Genomic DNA, 17,328 nt, shown 5'->3' on the forward strand with positions numbered 1-17,328 from the left:
GCTCCAGTGTAGGTTTACTGTATCCCTTAAGCCTTCACATAGACCATGAAACACAGAAATTGCATCGGGATTAAATACAATAGGCACAATGCCGTCTTTAGTTCAAGAAGAGTGAATCTTCTAAGATATTGTGCTTTGAGCGGCTCCTAGGAGACCTGTATTAGATTCCGATGCACCTGTGCTGATTTGTTGTATCCCTTGGACCCTCACATGGACCATCAAACACAGATATTGCATGGGGATTGAAAACAAAATGCACAATGCCCACTTAAGTATAAGAAGAGTGAATCTTGTAAGAGTTTGTGCTTTGAGCGGGTCCTGGGAGACCAGTATTAGACTCCGAAACACCAGTGCAGGTCTACTGTATCCCTTGAACCTTCACATTGACCATGAAACACAGAAATTGCATCGGGATTGAATACAAAAGGGACTGCCGACTTAAGTACAAGAAAAGTTAATCATCTAAGAGTTTTTGCTTTGAGCGGCTCCTGGGAGACCAGTATTAGATTCCGATGCTCCAGTGCAGGTGTACCGTATCCCTTGGACCTTCACATTGACCATGAAACGCAGAAATTGCATCGGGATTGAATACAAAATGCACAATGCCGACTTACGTACAAGAAGAGTAAATCATCTAAGAGTTTGTGCTTTGAGCGGCTCATGGGAGACCAGTATTAGATTCCGATGAACCAGTGCAGGTTTACTGTATCCCTTCGACATTCACATTGACCATGAAACACAGATATTGCAACGGGATTGAATTCAAATGGGACAATGCCGACTTAAGTACAAGTGGAGTGAATCTTACAAGAGTTTAAGATTTGAGTGGCTCCTGGGTGTCCAGTATTAGATTTCGATGCACCTGTGCAGATTTACTGTATCCCTTAGACCTTCACATTGACCATGAAACACAGCAATTGCATTGGGATTGAATACAAAGGGAACAATAACTACATAAGTACAAGAAGAGTGAATCTTGTAAGGGTTTGTGCTTTGAGCGGCTCCTGGGAGACCAGTATTACATTCCGATGTACCAGTGCAGGTTTACTGCATCCCTTGGACCTTCACATTGACCATGAAACACAGAAATTGCATCGGGATTGATTACAAAATGCACAATGCCGATTACGTACAAGAAGAGTAAATCTTCTAAGAGTTTGGGATTTGAGCGGCTCATGGGAGACCTGTATTAGATTCCGATGCACTAGTGCAGGTTTACCGTATCCTTTGGACCTTCACATTGACAATGAAACACCGAAATCGCTTCGGGAGGGAATCCATAAGGGACAATGCCAACTCAAGTAGAAGAAGAGTGAATTTTTAAGAGTTAGTGCTTTGAGCGGCTCCTGGGAGACCAGTATTAAATTTCGATGAATCAGTGCAGGTTTACTGTATCCCTTGGACCTTCACATTGACCAAGAAACACAGAAATCGCATCGGCATTCAATACAAAATGGACAATTCCGACTTAAGAACAAGAAGAGTGACACTTCTATGAGTTTGTGCTTTGAGCGTCTCATGGGAGACCAGTATTAGATCCTGATGCACCAGTGCAGGTTTACTTTATCAATTGGCCCCCAACATTGACCATTAAACACAGAAATTGCATCGGGATTAATACAAAAGGCACAATGACGACTTAAGTACAAGAAGAGTGAATCTTCTAAGAGTTTCTGCTCTGAGCGGCTCCTGGGAGACCAGTATTAGATTCCATTGCACCAGTGCAGGTTTGCTCTATCGCTTGGACCTTCACATTGACCATGAAACACAGAAATTGCATCGGGATTGAATACAAAAGGGACAATGCCGACTTAAGTACAAGAAGAGTTAATCATCTAATAGTTTGTGCTTTGAGCGGCTCCTGAGAGATCAGTATTAGATCCGATGCTCCAGTGCAGGTGTACTGTATCCCTTGGACCTTCACATTGACCATGAAATGCAGAAATTTCATCGGGATTGAGTACAAAATGGACAATGCCGACATAAGTACAGGATGAGAGAATTTTCCAAGCGTTTGTGGTTTGAGCTGCTCCTGGGAGACCAGTAGTAGATTCCGTTGAACCAGTGCAGGTTTATTGTATCCCTTGACCTTCATATTGACTATGAAACACAGAAATCGCATCGGGATTGAATAAAAAACGCACAATGCCGACTTGAGTACAAGAAGAGTGAATCTTCTAAGAGTTGTGCTTTCAGCGGCTCCTGGGAGACCAGTATTAGATTCGGATGCACCAGTACAGGTTTAATGTATCCCTTGGACCTTCACATTGACCATGAAACACACAAATTGCATTCGGACTAATACAAAAGATACAATGTCGACTTAAGTACAAGAAGAGTGAATCTTCTCGTAATTTGTGAATTGAGCGGCTCCTGGGAGACCAGTATTGAAGTCCGATGCACCAGTGCAGGTTTACTGTATCCCTTGGACATCCACATTGACCATGAAACACAGAAATCGAATCGGGATTGATTACAAAGGGAACAATGCTGACTTAAGTACAAGAAGAGTGAATATTCTAAGAAATTGTGGTTTTGAGTGGCTCCTGGGAGACCAGTATTAGATTCCGATGCACCAGTGCAGGTTTACTGTATCCCTTGGACCTTTATATTGCCCATGAAACACAGAAATTTCATCGGGATTGAATACAAAAGGGACAATGCCGACTTAAGTACAAGATGAGTGAATCTTCTAACAGTTTGTGCTTTGAGCGGCTCCTGGGAGCCCAGTATTAGATTCCGATACACCAGTGCAGGTTTACTGTATCCCTTGGACTTTCATATTGACCATGAAATACAGAAATTGCATCGGGATTGAATACAAGAGGGTCATTCCCGACTTAAGTACAAGAAGAGTGAAGCTTCTAAGAGTTAGTGCTTTGAGCGGCTCCTGGGAGACCAGTTTTAGATTCCAATGCAGCAGCGTGGGTTTAATCTATCCCTTGGACTTTCACATTGACCATGAAACACTGAAATTGTACCAGGATGAATGCAAAAGGGACTGCCGACTAAAGTACAAGAGGAGTTAATCATCTAAGAGTTTGTAATTTGAGTGGCTCCTGGGAGACCAGTATTAGATTCCAATGCAGCAGCGTAGGTTTACTGTATCCCTTGGACCTTCACATTGACCATGAAACACAGAAATTGCATCGGGATTGAATACTAAAGGGACTGCCGACTTAAGTGCAAGAAGAGTTAATCATCTAAGAGTTTGTGCTTTGAGCGGCTCCTGGGAGACCAGTATTCGATTCCGATGCTCCAGTGCAGAGTTTACTGTATCCCTTGGACCTTCACATTGACCATGAAACACAGAAATTGCATCGGGATTGAATACAAAAGGCACAATGCCTACGTAAGTACAAGGAGAGTGATTCTTCTAAGATTTTGTGCTTTGAGTGGCTCATGGGAGACCAGTATTAGATTCCGATGCACCAGTGCAGGTTTACTGTATCCCTTCGACATTCACATTGACCATGAAACACAGAAATTGCAACGGGATTGAATTCAAATGGGACAATGCCGACTTAAGTACAAGAAGAGTGAATCTTACAAGTATATAAGATTTGAGTGGCTCCTGGGTGTCCAGTATTAGATTTCGATGCACCTGTGCAGATTTACTGTATCCCTTAGACCTTCACATTGACCATGAAACCCAGAAATTGCATTGGGATTGAATACAAAGGGAACAATAACTACATAAGTACAAGAAGAGTGAATCTTGTAAGGGTTTGTGCTTCGAGCGGCTCCTGGGAGACCAGTATTACATTCCAATGTACCAGTGCAGGTTTACTGTATCCCTTGGACCTTCACATTGACCATGAAACACAGAAATTGCATCGGGATTGATTACAAAATGCACAATGCCGATTACGTACAAGAAGAGTGAATCTTCTAAGAGTTTGTGCTTTAGCGGCTCATGGGAGACCTGTATTAGATTCCGATGCACTAGTGCAGGTTTACTGTATCCTTTGGACCTTCACATTGACCATGAAACACCGAAATTGCTTCGGGAGGGAATACATAAGGGACAATGCCAACTCAAGTAGAAGAAAAGTGAATTTTTAAGAGTTTGTGCTTTGAGCGGCTCCTAGGAGACCAGTATTAAATTTCGATGTACCAGTGCACGTTTGCTGTATCCCTTGGACCTTCACATTGACCAAGAAACACAGAAATCGCATCGGCATTCAATACAAAATGGACAATGCCGACTTAAGAACAAGAAGAGTGACACCTCTATGAGTTTGTGCTTTGAGCGTCTCATGGGAGACCAGTATTAGATTCCCATGCACCAGTGCAGGTTTTCTTTATCCCTTGGCCCCCAACATTGACCATGCAACACAGAAATTGCATCGGGATTAATACATATGGCACAATGCCGACTTAAGTTCAAGAAGAGTGAATCTTCTAAGAGTTTCTGCTCTGAGCGGCTCCTGGGAGACCAGTATTAGATTCCATTGCACCAGTGCAGGTTTGCTCTATCGCTTGGACCTTCACATTGACCATGAAACACAGAAATTGCACCGGGATTGAATACAAAAGGGACAATGCCGACTTAAGTACAATAAGAGTGAATTTTCTAAGAGTTTGTGGTTTGAGCGGCTCGTGGAAGACCAGTATTAGGTTCCGATGCACCAGTGCAGGTTTACTGTACCCCTTGGTCCTTCACATTGACCATAACACAGATATTGCATCGGGATTGAATACAAAAAGGACAATGCCGACTTAAGTACAAGAATAGTGAATCACTTCAGAGTTTGTGCATTGAGCGGCTCCTGGGATACCAGTATTAGATTCCTATGCACCAGTGCAGGTTTACTGTATCCCTTGGAATCTCACATTGATCATGATACACAGAAATTGCATCGGGATTGAATACAAAAGGCACAATGCCTACGTAAATACAAGAAGAGTGAATCTTTTAAGAGTTTGTGATTTGAGCGGCTCCTGGAAGACCAGTGTTAGATTCCGATGCACCAGCGCAGGTTTACTGTTTCCCTTGGACCTTCACATTGTCCATGAAACACAGAAATTTCATCGGGATTGAGTACAAAATGGACAATGCCGACATAAGTACAGGATGAGAGAATTTTCCAAGCGTTTGTGGTTTGAGCTGCTCCTGGGAGACCAGTAGTAGATTCCGTTGAACCAGTGCAGGTTTATTGTATCCCTTGACCTTCACATTGACCATGAAACACAGAAATCACATCGGGATTGAATAAAAAACGCACAATGCCGACTTGAGTACAAGAAGAGTGAATCTTCTAAGAGTTGTGCTTTCAGCGGCTCCTGGGAGACCAGTATTAGATTCGGATGCACCTGTACAGGTTTACTGTATCCCTTGGACCTTCACATTGACCATGAAACACACAAATTGCATTCGGACCAATACAAAAGGTACAATGTCGACTTAAGTACAAGAAGAGTGAATCTTCTAGTAATTTGTGAATTGAGCGGCTCCTGGGAGACCAGAATTGAAGTCCGATGCACCAGTGCAGGTTTACTGTATCCCTTGGACATCCACATTGACCATGAAACACAGAAATCGAATCGGGATTGAATACAAAGGGAACAATGCTGACTTAAGTACAAGAAGACCGAATCTTCTAAGAATTTGTGCTTTGAGTGGCTCCTGGGAGACCAGTATTAGATTCCGATGCACCAGTGCTGGTTTACTGTATCCCTTGGACCTTTACATTGCCCATGAAACACAGAAATTTCATCGGGATTGAATACAAAAGGGACAATGTCGACTTAAGTACAAGAAGAGTGAATCTTCTAAGAGTTTGTGCCTTGAGCGTCTCCTGGGAGACCTGTATGAGATTCCGATGCACCAGTGCACGTTTACTGTATGCATTTGACCTTCACATTGACCATGAAACACAGCAATTGCATCGGGATTGAATACAAAATGGACAATGCCAATTTAAGTACAAGAAGAATGAATCTTCTAGGAATTTGTGCTTTCAGCGGCTCCCGGGAGAATAGTATTAGATTCCGATGCACCAGTGCAAGTTTACTGTATCCCTTGGATCTTCACATTGACCATGAAACACAGAAATTACATCGGGATTGTGTGCAAAAGGCACAATGCTAACTTAAGTACAAGGAGAGTGAATCTTCTAAGAGTTTGTGGTTTGAGCGGCTCCTGGGAGACCAGTATTAGATTCTGATGCACCAGTGCACGTTAAATGTATCCCTTTGACCATCACATTGACCATGAAACACAGAAATTGCATCGGGATTGAATACAAAAGGAACAACGCCGACTTAAGTACAAGAAGAGTGAATTTTCTAAGAGTTTGTGGTTTGAGCGGCTCCTGGGAGACCAGTATTAGTTTCCGATGCACCAGTGCAGGTTTACTGTATCCCTTGGTCCTTCACATTGACCATGAAACATAGAAATTGCATCGGGATTGAATACAAAAGGCACAATGCCAATTAAGTAAAAGAAGAGTGAATCTTCTAAGCGTTTGTGGTTTGAGCGGCTCCTGGGAGACCAGTATTAGATTCCGATGCACCAGTGAACGTTAAATGTATCCCTTTGACCTTCACATTGACCATGAAACACAGAAATCGCATCGGGATTGAATACTTAATGCACAATTCTGACTTACGTACAAGAAGATTGAATCTTCTAAGAGTTTGTGCTTTCAGCGGCTCCTGGGAGACCAGTATTAGATTCCAATGCACTAGTGCTGGTTTACTGTATTACTTGGACCTTCACATTGACCATGAAACACAGTAATTGCATCGGGATTGAATACTTAATGCACAATTCTCACTTACGTACAAGAAGATTGAATCTTCTAAGAGTTTGTGCTTTCAGCGGCTCCTGGGAGACCAGTATTAGATTCCAATGCACTAGTGCTGGTTTACTGTATTACTTGGACCTTCACATTGACCATGATACACAGTAATTGCATCGGGATTGAATACAAATGAGACAATGCCGCCTTAAGTACAAGAAGAGTGAATCTTCTTATAGTTTGTGCTTTCAGTGGCTCCTGGGAGACTAGTATTGGATTCTGATGCACCAGTGCAGGTTTTCTGTATCCCTTGGACCTTCACATTGACTATGAAACACAGAAATTGCATTGGGATTGAATACAAAAGTGACAATGCTGACTTAAGTACAAGAAGAGTGAATCTTCTAAGAGTTTGTGGTTTGAGAGGCTCCTGGGAGCTAACTCGTTACAATACATCCAGGAAGTGGAGAGGAACCCGCACTGGACACCTCAAAAGGCTGAACATTGGGAATAATTGTAGATGTAGCTAAATGGAATATCTGAAGGGAAGTAACAAAATAATGTGTACTAGGATATGACAAACCTGCCCAAGTCCTCTACAAAGGATACCAAGGGTCTAAATAATTTTTTGATAACATTGTGTATTTAAAAATATTTGTGTGTATAAATTGTTCATGTTGATGTAAATTTGATAATTTAAGAAATGGTCATGCTTAGGAACAATATAAGAAATAGGCGTTATGTAAAAGCCAGTGTGCTTTTGTTTGAAACGAAAATGGCTATGGAGAGTGGAAAAGGTTCGAAAGGCGAATTGGCGTGCTAACTTGAGCAAGTGCGGGAAGTAAGTCACACAGTCTGTAGGCAGCAGTGATTGAGGTAACTCCTTTGTGGAGCAGAAGCTTTGCCTGCAAATTTTCATAAAAATGCCTCGGTTGAAGACTGCAAACAGCTTGCAGCATAGCTGCGAGTTGTTGAGCTACTGTATGTAAAACTGAATGAAGCCAAGTAGAGAAATTGAGCCCATACAGCAAGAAACTTGCAGGCTGTAGTGTGGGTAGTTTAGCCGTCATAACTGTTCGCCACACCCAAGCCTACAGCCCACAGATAAGATTTTTTTCTATTTTTACCTTTGTAGGGCATGAACCATTAATTTAAACTGTGTTTTAATAATCATTCTAGAACTTTACGGAAACTGGTTCACCCTGTTATTTCATCCTAATCATACATCTGTATAGGGTTCCTTCCTGGTGTTTGATTAATCTGAGTGTCCTGTTTTACAGACTTATGAAGTTCCAAGTTAATATAAAGAGGCACCATTTAAATAGCTTTAGTGTAAATAATAAAAATGTTTTCTTAACTATTGCAAAGTGTTGTAGTCTGGTTACATAAAATTCAATCAGAGTGAAGCCAAGTTACTAAAACCTGTTAGATGGCTATACATAATTAGTTCAAAGAATAATAGCTTTTGAAAGTTAATTCCACCAAGAAAGAGGTTTTCTTTAAGTGAAATGTTCAGTTAAAAAGTGTGTGCTTTAGTGTCTAAGTATTTAAGTTTCTTGATTATGGAAAGTGCTTTTCTAAAGGTTTTCCCCCCCACCCCGGCTAATTTTTTTTACCTTCCTCGAAGTTATCTACTGGGCTTTTTCTTTTTTAAAAACATAATGCATAAAGATGTAGCCCAAAATTGTTTAAGTGGGGTAATTTATATGAAGAGCCAAACTAAACAGTAGCAAGAAAGTAGGCAAAATTCACATTTCTGCTTCTCCAATACTTCACTATTTCATTGCCAGGATAGGATGGTGACCATTAAGTACATGTTTCATACCACTAAATGAACTTGGAAATGAGTTGTCCTAGCTTCAGTATATTATTATTCATACTGTGTTTCTATCTAGCCACTGGGTAAGATCTTAGGAAAAGAAGTGAATAGTCAAATTTTCTTATCCATTAGATGCAACACACGGTAAATCCTGTAAGAAGGATAACTCTATTGATTATCTTTTCCTATAAACAGGACTATCCTTCCATAGTGTATTTTATTTGGAAACTAAATTAAATTTTAGTAAGAGGGTTATACGTGGCAACATAGAGACAGGGTTTCTATTATTTACGTAAAAGCATACTAATATCATAATGGTAGTGTTATAAGGTCCTATTAATGTGTGGTCATGACATTTGTTAAATGTCTCACCACATTCCTATTGAAACTATTTACTCTTCTTGTAAATAACACCTATGACAATTTTATACAAATGTCCACTAAGACTTTGCTCGTCAACTTTCATTTAGGTAACAGCGATCTTTAGAAGTATTTAAATCAGTACTGTTAAGAAATACTGACTAGCTTTATTTTCAAGAATCTCAAGTTTAAGTTATACATACTGTTATCCTCCAATAAGAATCATTGGCCCATTCTTCATCTTTGACAGGTTTAGCATGCCTGAAATGCAAAACATTATCTTTTGTATTAACAGATGAAATCCAACTTTTTAAATTTAATAAATGCTTATACAAACATAAAGTTTCTTCAAAAAATGTATTTCTGACAACTTCCTGTCACAGATAATTTTCACTGAATGTTGCAACCCAGTTATATTGCTGATGAGAAGCAAATGTTGATCTTTTCCCTCTCTTCCTTCACCATCTCCTGTTTTCAGAATGAGATTTTCACTCTGCAGCGGAAACGAGGTACTGGCAGAAGTAAAGCTGTGAGTACCGGACGTGAGTCGTGCTTTGGTAGAGCACTTGCCTGCGAAAGGCAAAGGTCCCGAGTTCGAGTCTCGGTCGGGCAAACAGTTTTAATCTTCCAGGAAGTTTCATCTCCTGTTTTGTTCACCTTGACATATTTCTACCAAAAAGACTACCCCAATGGATCCACTGCTTATATTTAACACACAGTAAATTCAGTTCAAATATTTCCTTAACAGAGGATGTGCATTGACGAGCTTGAATTAATCAGAAAAATATAAACAGCTACTAACCATTCCACAGCTCTTACAAAATACTTGCATTAAGTAATCATCAAAGCTACTTTTTGTACAGCAAGAGGACTAACAGTCAAAATGGTGCTATATGCTACAGGCAGTGCAATACAATTTATTTTACTCATTGCTACAGCAATAAATGTACTTATAAAAATATTCAGACTTAGACTATAATCAAATACAGAGAGAGAAAATATTCTAACTAAAGAGATATAGCAGCCATAGGCAGAAACAAATAAAAAAACTGATACTAATCTTAGCTTTGAGGACCAAAAGTTTCTTCATCTGGAAAATGTAAAAAGAGAAATGAGACTGTTCAAGAATTAAGGATGAAAATTCAGGATCTTGAGTCAAGGAAGATGGATGGTTAAATGAATGAAAAAACTAGACTGGACATGATGAAATTGAGTTCAAAAGAGCAGCAGATGATGTAATTTTAAATGCTGAGAAATAAGATCTCTTCAAGAGGAGCCACCAAAAGGTCAAATAAGTGAAAAACAAGCTGAAAATACCGGTAAATGGGCTAAAATGGCGGCAAATAGATAAACGAAACAGAAAGATAGTGCTGAAGAACAGGCAACCAAACAACCACAACAACAACAACAATAATAATAACAGCACATTGTAGCAATATATAATAGCAGTCCCACAACATCTGGAGGAAGATTTTCCACTAACAGAACAATAAATTCATGAAGCCATCAAATCATTCCAACACTTCAAAGCAACAAATGAAGACTCCACTACAGAAAAATTATTGAAATAGTCAGAACACACAAATGATCTACAACTGCTGTTTGAGAACATTTGGAAAGCTGAAGAGATTATGGAAAGCATTAATCCACAGCTATGAAAAAAAGGGGAAACACAAAATGTCAACAGTTGCAGAGATGCCTCACTTCTGCCAGTGGTATACAAAATATTATCAAAAATTCTCTGGACAGAGTTGTAGAAACTTTAGACAAATAACTGGGAGAATCTCAAGGAGCTCTAGAAAGGGAATACCCTGCACAGAACAGATGTTTATTAGAAAATCGATAATTCTCCACATACTGTTAATCACCAAACCTATAATAGTATCATGTATTGGTTTCAAGAAAACATTTGATTTGGTAGGCAGAGAAATTATAGGTAAAATCATCAAAGAATTTTGTGTTAAAGCAAACATAATCCTCAAAACACTAGCAAATAGGATGGCAGAAGCTAAATTTATGGGAGAAGTATCTCAACCATTTGAAATAAAAACTGATGTTAGACAAGGGGACAGTTTATCACCTTTACTGTACACTGCATTCTAGAAAAAATAGAAAGTATCTGGAATTTGGAGAAAAAAAATCACAAAATTGAACCAATAATTTTAGGATGAAAAACAAATGGAATTAAGGTAAACTGTCTGGCTTCTGCAGATGATTCTGATATACTTTCAAAAAATCTGGCAGACAGTTATTGAAAGATATCTTTTGGAAGAAATAGCAAAGGGAGCTGGTCCCAAAATTTCAGCCGAAAAAACAACATTGATGACAATTTCAAACAATGCATCAACACTCTTAGAAAAACAAAAATGTAAAATAGCATTAGGAAGTAAATTTAAATATATTGGACAAACTGTACAACAAAATGGACTAGAAGAATTAACAGTAGATGCAAGAGTCAGCAAACTGGAGAGAGCAAATCGTTTGACAAAGGATATTTACAACAAGAAATGTACAACTAAAAAAACAAAACTAAGACACTATCCCACAGTGGTATGACCAGGATGTTTATATGGTTGAGGATGCCTAATGATGAACTATAAGCTGGACAGAACAGAGGTTCCTCAAAGGAGCATTATTAGAAAATAATGGTTGCAATACAAGCTACAGATGGCTGGAAAATGAGAAGTAATGAGGAGATCTACAAAAATTTTGAGAAAATATCAGAAGTAATGGCTAAAAGAAGATTAATCTTTTTTAGAGACCTCTACTGAATGAGTAGTTCTGGAAGAAGGAATCAATGATAGCATGGATTACAGAAATAAGAAAGAAACAACATCAAACAATCAGAAATAATAGAAAGAAACCTTTTTACAGATAAAATACTGAATTTAAAAGGATCATCACCTCTCCAAGATCAAAATTAATTTCATCCCTCTCAATAAGACCGTGAAAACTGGAAATAAAATTCATAAATATGATATTGCGAAGCTCAAAATCAATCAAAACATATTGGAACAATGCCACCAGTAACTGACAGTTGAATCCCATAAATGGGCAGACATTGACTCCATGATCCAACAAGCAGCTAATACTAAAATCCTGACAGCTAAAAAGAGGAATCATACATGGTGGAATGAGGTTTGTGGTGAGGTGGTGGGCCAAACAGCAAGTGCATGGAAAAAGTGGAACTCTACCAGGAGACCTGATGATTTTGATGTATTCCATGAAGTTCGAAAATATGCAGCCAGAACTCTACAAAGGGCTAAGCAGTTGCATGAGAAACAGCAGTTATAACAGATCGATCAGCGTTTCCAGATAAACAATGTCAGAGACTTCTATCAGACGTTCAAATCGAATTTGAAAGGATACCAAGCCCCTAGTTTTTGTTTTAGAGACGAAAATGGAAAGCTCAGTGTTGTGTACATAGTTCCGCGTATTCAGCGCGTACACAAATTTCCCACTAGAGTGAGCCCCGCTAAGCACAACAGCGCAGGCGCAGCACTCGTCCATCTCCGCACTACGAGATGGCGCTGCCACAGAGACGGACCAAATTCTGCTTCCGCTGATTCGCGTATTAATATGTAACACAGCCAATGAGATTGCTGCTAAGATAGAACACTTTCTCCTCGCGCATCACACTTGCGCAGTGATACATGAACGTGCGAGGTATTATAACGAGTGTAAAGACCTTCGACCAGTCAGTCTGCATTTGTCTGCACCAGTCTGCATTAGTCTGTACCAGTCTGCATAGTCTGTACCAGTCTGTACGAGTTCTACAATTGTCTGTACCAGTCCATAGTCAAGATTCAGTCTGCGCCTAATAAGATTACCATATTCCTGTACATTGCCATGAAGATAAATGTATAGACACTTTCGTCAAGTACCCGAGATATATGTGAGAATAAGATTAATGTATCAATACCAAAGGAACTTCAGATTGTCAATTGTAAATAGCATCCAGAACCAAGTTAAGTAATTTTTATATTTGTTATTATTTCAATAAATGTATGTGAAAATTAATCAAGTTCTGTTTAAAGTTGGTCACCGTCAATATGCTACTCTCAGCGTGCAAGTGGCATTTCTATCGTCTGACCTAATGGCAGAAGATAAATACGCCATGATAAGACCACGAGACATATTGCTGACACTCGCTTACTTTGTTAGAGCAACAAGTCAAATAATCTGATGGTGTGTGCACTGAAGGTCTTACAGTATGCACACCACACTCGGCCTGACCAACAAAAAAACTGCAAGATAATGTCTCGTTACTTTGAAAACCTACTTAATTGTGATGAACTGAAAGAAAGATTCCCTGTATGTGCCCCAATCCACAAACTACCCCTCATCTCCATCTAGTAAAGAGGAGACCAAAGAGATCATCAACAACTTTAAGAATAATAAGGCAGCTGGAGAGGATTCAATAGTGGTGGAACTACTGAAGCTGGCAAATAATGAAACTCTAGATATACTAGTCCAACTTTTTGAGGAGATCTGGAGAGCTAGGATGATACCAACTGAATGGCAGTCAGCTTTAATCCATCGTCTACACAAAAAAGGTGATAAATAGAATGTCAATAACTATAGGGGTACCTCATTAGTATCTGTTCCATATAAGATTCTCTCGAAAGTGATACAGAATAGAATAGAAGATCATTGTAACCAACTGATTGGGGACTATCAAGCTGGTTTCCAAAAGGGTGATTCTTGCGCAGAACAGATCTTTAACCTGAAGAACATCATGAGGTACAAAAAAAAATTGGAAGAAATAACTATGTGGTCATGTTTGTTGATTTTCAGAAAGTATATGACTCCATCGACTGACATGCATTAATGAATATTTTGGAAAAGTTTGGGGTGGATAATACATCAAGAAAGCTGATCAAACAAACTCTTGCTAACACAGTGTCGAAAATTAAACTTATGGGTGAGGTATCTGAACCCTTTACAATCAGAACGGACATAAGACGAGGAGATGGACTATCCCTCTCCTTTTCAAATGTGTCTTGGAAAAGGTCATTCGAGAGTGGAGAAAGTTATTAGCCCAAGAAGAAACAAATGAAGAGTGGTTCAGACTTGGTCCTAAGAACAAAGGGGTGTGCATTGACTGCTTAGATTTTGCGGCTGACCTGGCCATTTTTGCTAACAACATAGAGTCAGCAATCAACAAGATAAATAGGCTGTCAGAAATTGATGAAAAAAGCTAGACTCCAGATCTCTATTCAAAAGACAAAATATATGACGAACATCTGTGATGGACCTGAATGGAAGATAACCAACCTGGGAAAAAATCGGATGAGTTAAGAATTTCAGGTATCTCGGTGAAGTCATCCACCTGGAGAATGGATTAAAAGAAGATGCAATTGTCGGGATGAGGAAGTTAGACCAAGCATACCAACTGACAAAGAATACTTATGACAAAAAGTCTATGAGTATATGGGCCAAGTTCCAACATTATAATACAGTTGTACAACCTGAGGGCTTATAAGCATCCAAAACTTTGACCACGAATAGACAAGGTCAAGCTGAGTGGCTGGAAAAGCGTGAGTGTAGGATATTAAGGAAAATCCTAAGGTAATAGATGGGTCGATGGACAATGACGAATGAGAGCAAATGAGGACACGTGCAGTGAGACAGAACCTATCACAGCATCCATTACAAAGAAATGATTGTTATTTTATGGTCATCTCATGAAAATGGACGGTGATTGACTAACAAAAAGAATACGGAGTTTCATCCTATCTAAGAAAACGAGGCCGAGATGGTTCAAAGAATGTGAAAAAGATCTTAAGCAGATTGGTATCTCAGAGAGAAATTCCTGAAAGGAACAAATTTAGAAGATTGGTGACCAACTACCAAGGTTTTAACATGGCATCAACATCTGAAAGACAGTGAGGACCATTATCTGAAGAGCATAAAAAGGCACTTCTTGGAGGGGCTCAGAAGATACTGGCAGGAAGTCAAAGCTGGAGCAAGAACAAGACCTGGACACTAGAGTGAAGTCGGTTGTTACCACGCAGTCCATAGAGACTCACCTCAATAAAAAAAATAAGTAAATAAAAATAAAAGGCTTTCAATGCAGAAGAAATAGGGGATTGAAAACAACACGAATAGAATAAAGGGGGAAAAACATGAGGAGGAGATGGGCGAGTACTGGAAAAACAGGAGACGACAAGGGAAGAAGAAGAAGTGAAGTTATTACATGACGAGAGATGGTGATTGGATTTGATTTGATTCAGTTTTTGTTACATACACCGAACAAATGAGATGATTCTCGAGGGTGTGGAACATGTCAGAATGTATAACACAAAACATTTTAATATAATGAATACTTCCCTGATCATTTGTCACGAGATTGTCAAAATAGGTGAATACAATACCATAAACTGGAAAAGCTAATATTTACAGAATTAATACGCTGTCAGAATGAAACATTGTTATGCACTATTAATAAATTTATCATACACAAAATACTTAATATTGACTGTTGCAACCAAGTGCTGTCAAAACTTAAATCTAACATATTTTTACTTAAGCTGGCCTTTCAGTCTCTGTTAGGATATTCATCTATAAAGTAGAAGGCATTGCCTATCAAAAAGTCATTCAAACTCTGTTTAAACTGTGCTTTATCTGAAACCAAGTTTTTAATGGGTGCTGGTAATTTATTGAAAATGTGTGTTCCTGAATATTGGACCCCCTTTTGGACCAACATAAGTGATTTTAGGTCTTTATGTAGATTGTTCTTATTCCTAGTATTGATAATATGTATTGAGCTATTTGTTGGAAATATAGATATGTAACTTGCAACAAATTTCATTAAGGAGTAAGTATACTGAGAAGCAATGGTTGGAATTCAAAGTTCCTCGAATAGGTTCTACACAATGTTCTTCAAAGACTGGTCCCAGATACTCCATTGCACCATTCACCGAACCTGATAACCCCGAGCCGTCAGTAACAAAAATTAAGTCTTGCTTAAGAGATTTACAACACTACATGCACTTGTTACCAAAGCCTCATTTACTTTTAGAGCTATCTGTTCCACTTCCTTTTCGGCCCCACTTCTCTCTGTCTTCACTATATCCCATACAGTTCTTATTTTGTTGATACAATTATCTTTTTCTCTTAATAAAGCTACTTCAATTTCTGGATTACTTGATTCAATATTTTGCAGTATTCTTTGTAATGCATTACAATGCTAATATCAGAAATGTTCCTAGATAGTAGATACAGTCTCCTTTTTCCCCACATGATATCTTTATTCCTTGTGTAATCCATGGTTTATCTTTTGACTTCTGTGTGATTTGAGTTACCTTTAGGGGAAAACAATTTTCAAAAGAGGAGGTAACTTTATTAATAAATGCTTTGTATTTTCCATTTGAGTCAGGTAAACATCTCTCCAGTTCATGTCTTTGAGCAATTTCCTGAATTCCTCAATTTCTGGCTTATTTATTATCCTCCTGTACTCAGATTTAATATTTTTTTTATCCTGACAAGTTTCAACATTTAACACAGGATGCTGCACGTTGTGATCAGATAGTCCATTTACTATTGGTTTTGTGATATGACTTTTTTCCCCTAGATTTGTTCATAAAGATATTATCAATAGCAGTCTCAGAGGATTTACATATCCTAGCTGCAAAGTTCACAATAGGAACTAAATTAAATGATAGTGTTAAAAACACCAGCAACCACTATTTCCTCTTCTTTTTTTTTACACAAGCTATTCCTTTCGCTTTGTGAAATGAAGCACTGCCTAGTTCCAAAACACAGGACTACTATGACAAGGTGAAATGTTCTCAGAGTGCTACATGTATGATAGTAAATGTAATCAGCACTATAGTTGTTTTCTGAGTAGTTATGCTGTGTGTGTTTCATTCAATCAGATGAAATGGAATAAAATCATCTATTTATTTATTTGGGCTCTTTATCACCAAGATACATTCAATGTTGGTTGAGGTTTATCTTTTGAATTCACTCCAGTGTAGATTGTCAAAATTTTATCAGTTGTCAAAGTACTTGTAACACAGTTTTCGAATTTACTGCCATCCAGGAAAGTCTCGCACTCAAATTATTCTCAGAGACTGAGAGCTGGCTGAAACCCAGAGTAGAAAGCTCTGACATATTTAGTGATTAATGGAATATATATCGGAAAGGCAGGTTAGACACTGTACGAGAGGGAGTGTCCATTGTCTCTATTGAGGTCAAAGCTGATTGTGACAGTGAAGTTATCTGGTTGCATATAACAAGTCTACGTGAAATCAAGTTAATTAATGAATGTTTTAATCAGCCACCCGGTTCTGCTATGACAGTTTTGGAGCCATTCACAGAAAGTCTACAGACAGTAGCACGTCAATACCTAGATCATGCAATACTAGTTGGAGGTTAATTTAGCCTACTGAGTATAGA

The 17,328-nt window shown here is 38.8% G+C and overlaps 1 pseudogene; it reads right to left on the minus strand.

Annotated features, from left to right (window-relative positions):
• Positions 1-9,130: 9,130 nt before the first annotated feature.
• The window catches only part of LOC124554866, a 71,687-nt pseudogene continuing 63,489 nt past the window's right edge, over positions 9,131-17,328 (minus strand).

Source organism: Schistocerca americana, chromosome X (assembly GCF_021461395.2).
Source record: "Schistocerca americana isolate TAMUIC-IGC-003095 chromosome X, iqSchAmer2.1, whole genome shotgun sequence".
NCBI lineage: Eukaryota > Metazoa > Arthropoda > Insecta > Orthoptera > Acrididae > Schistocerca > Schistocerca americana.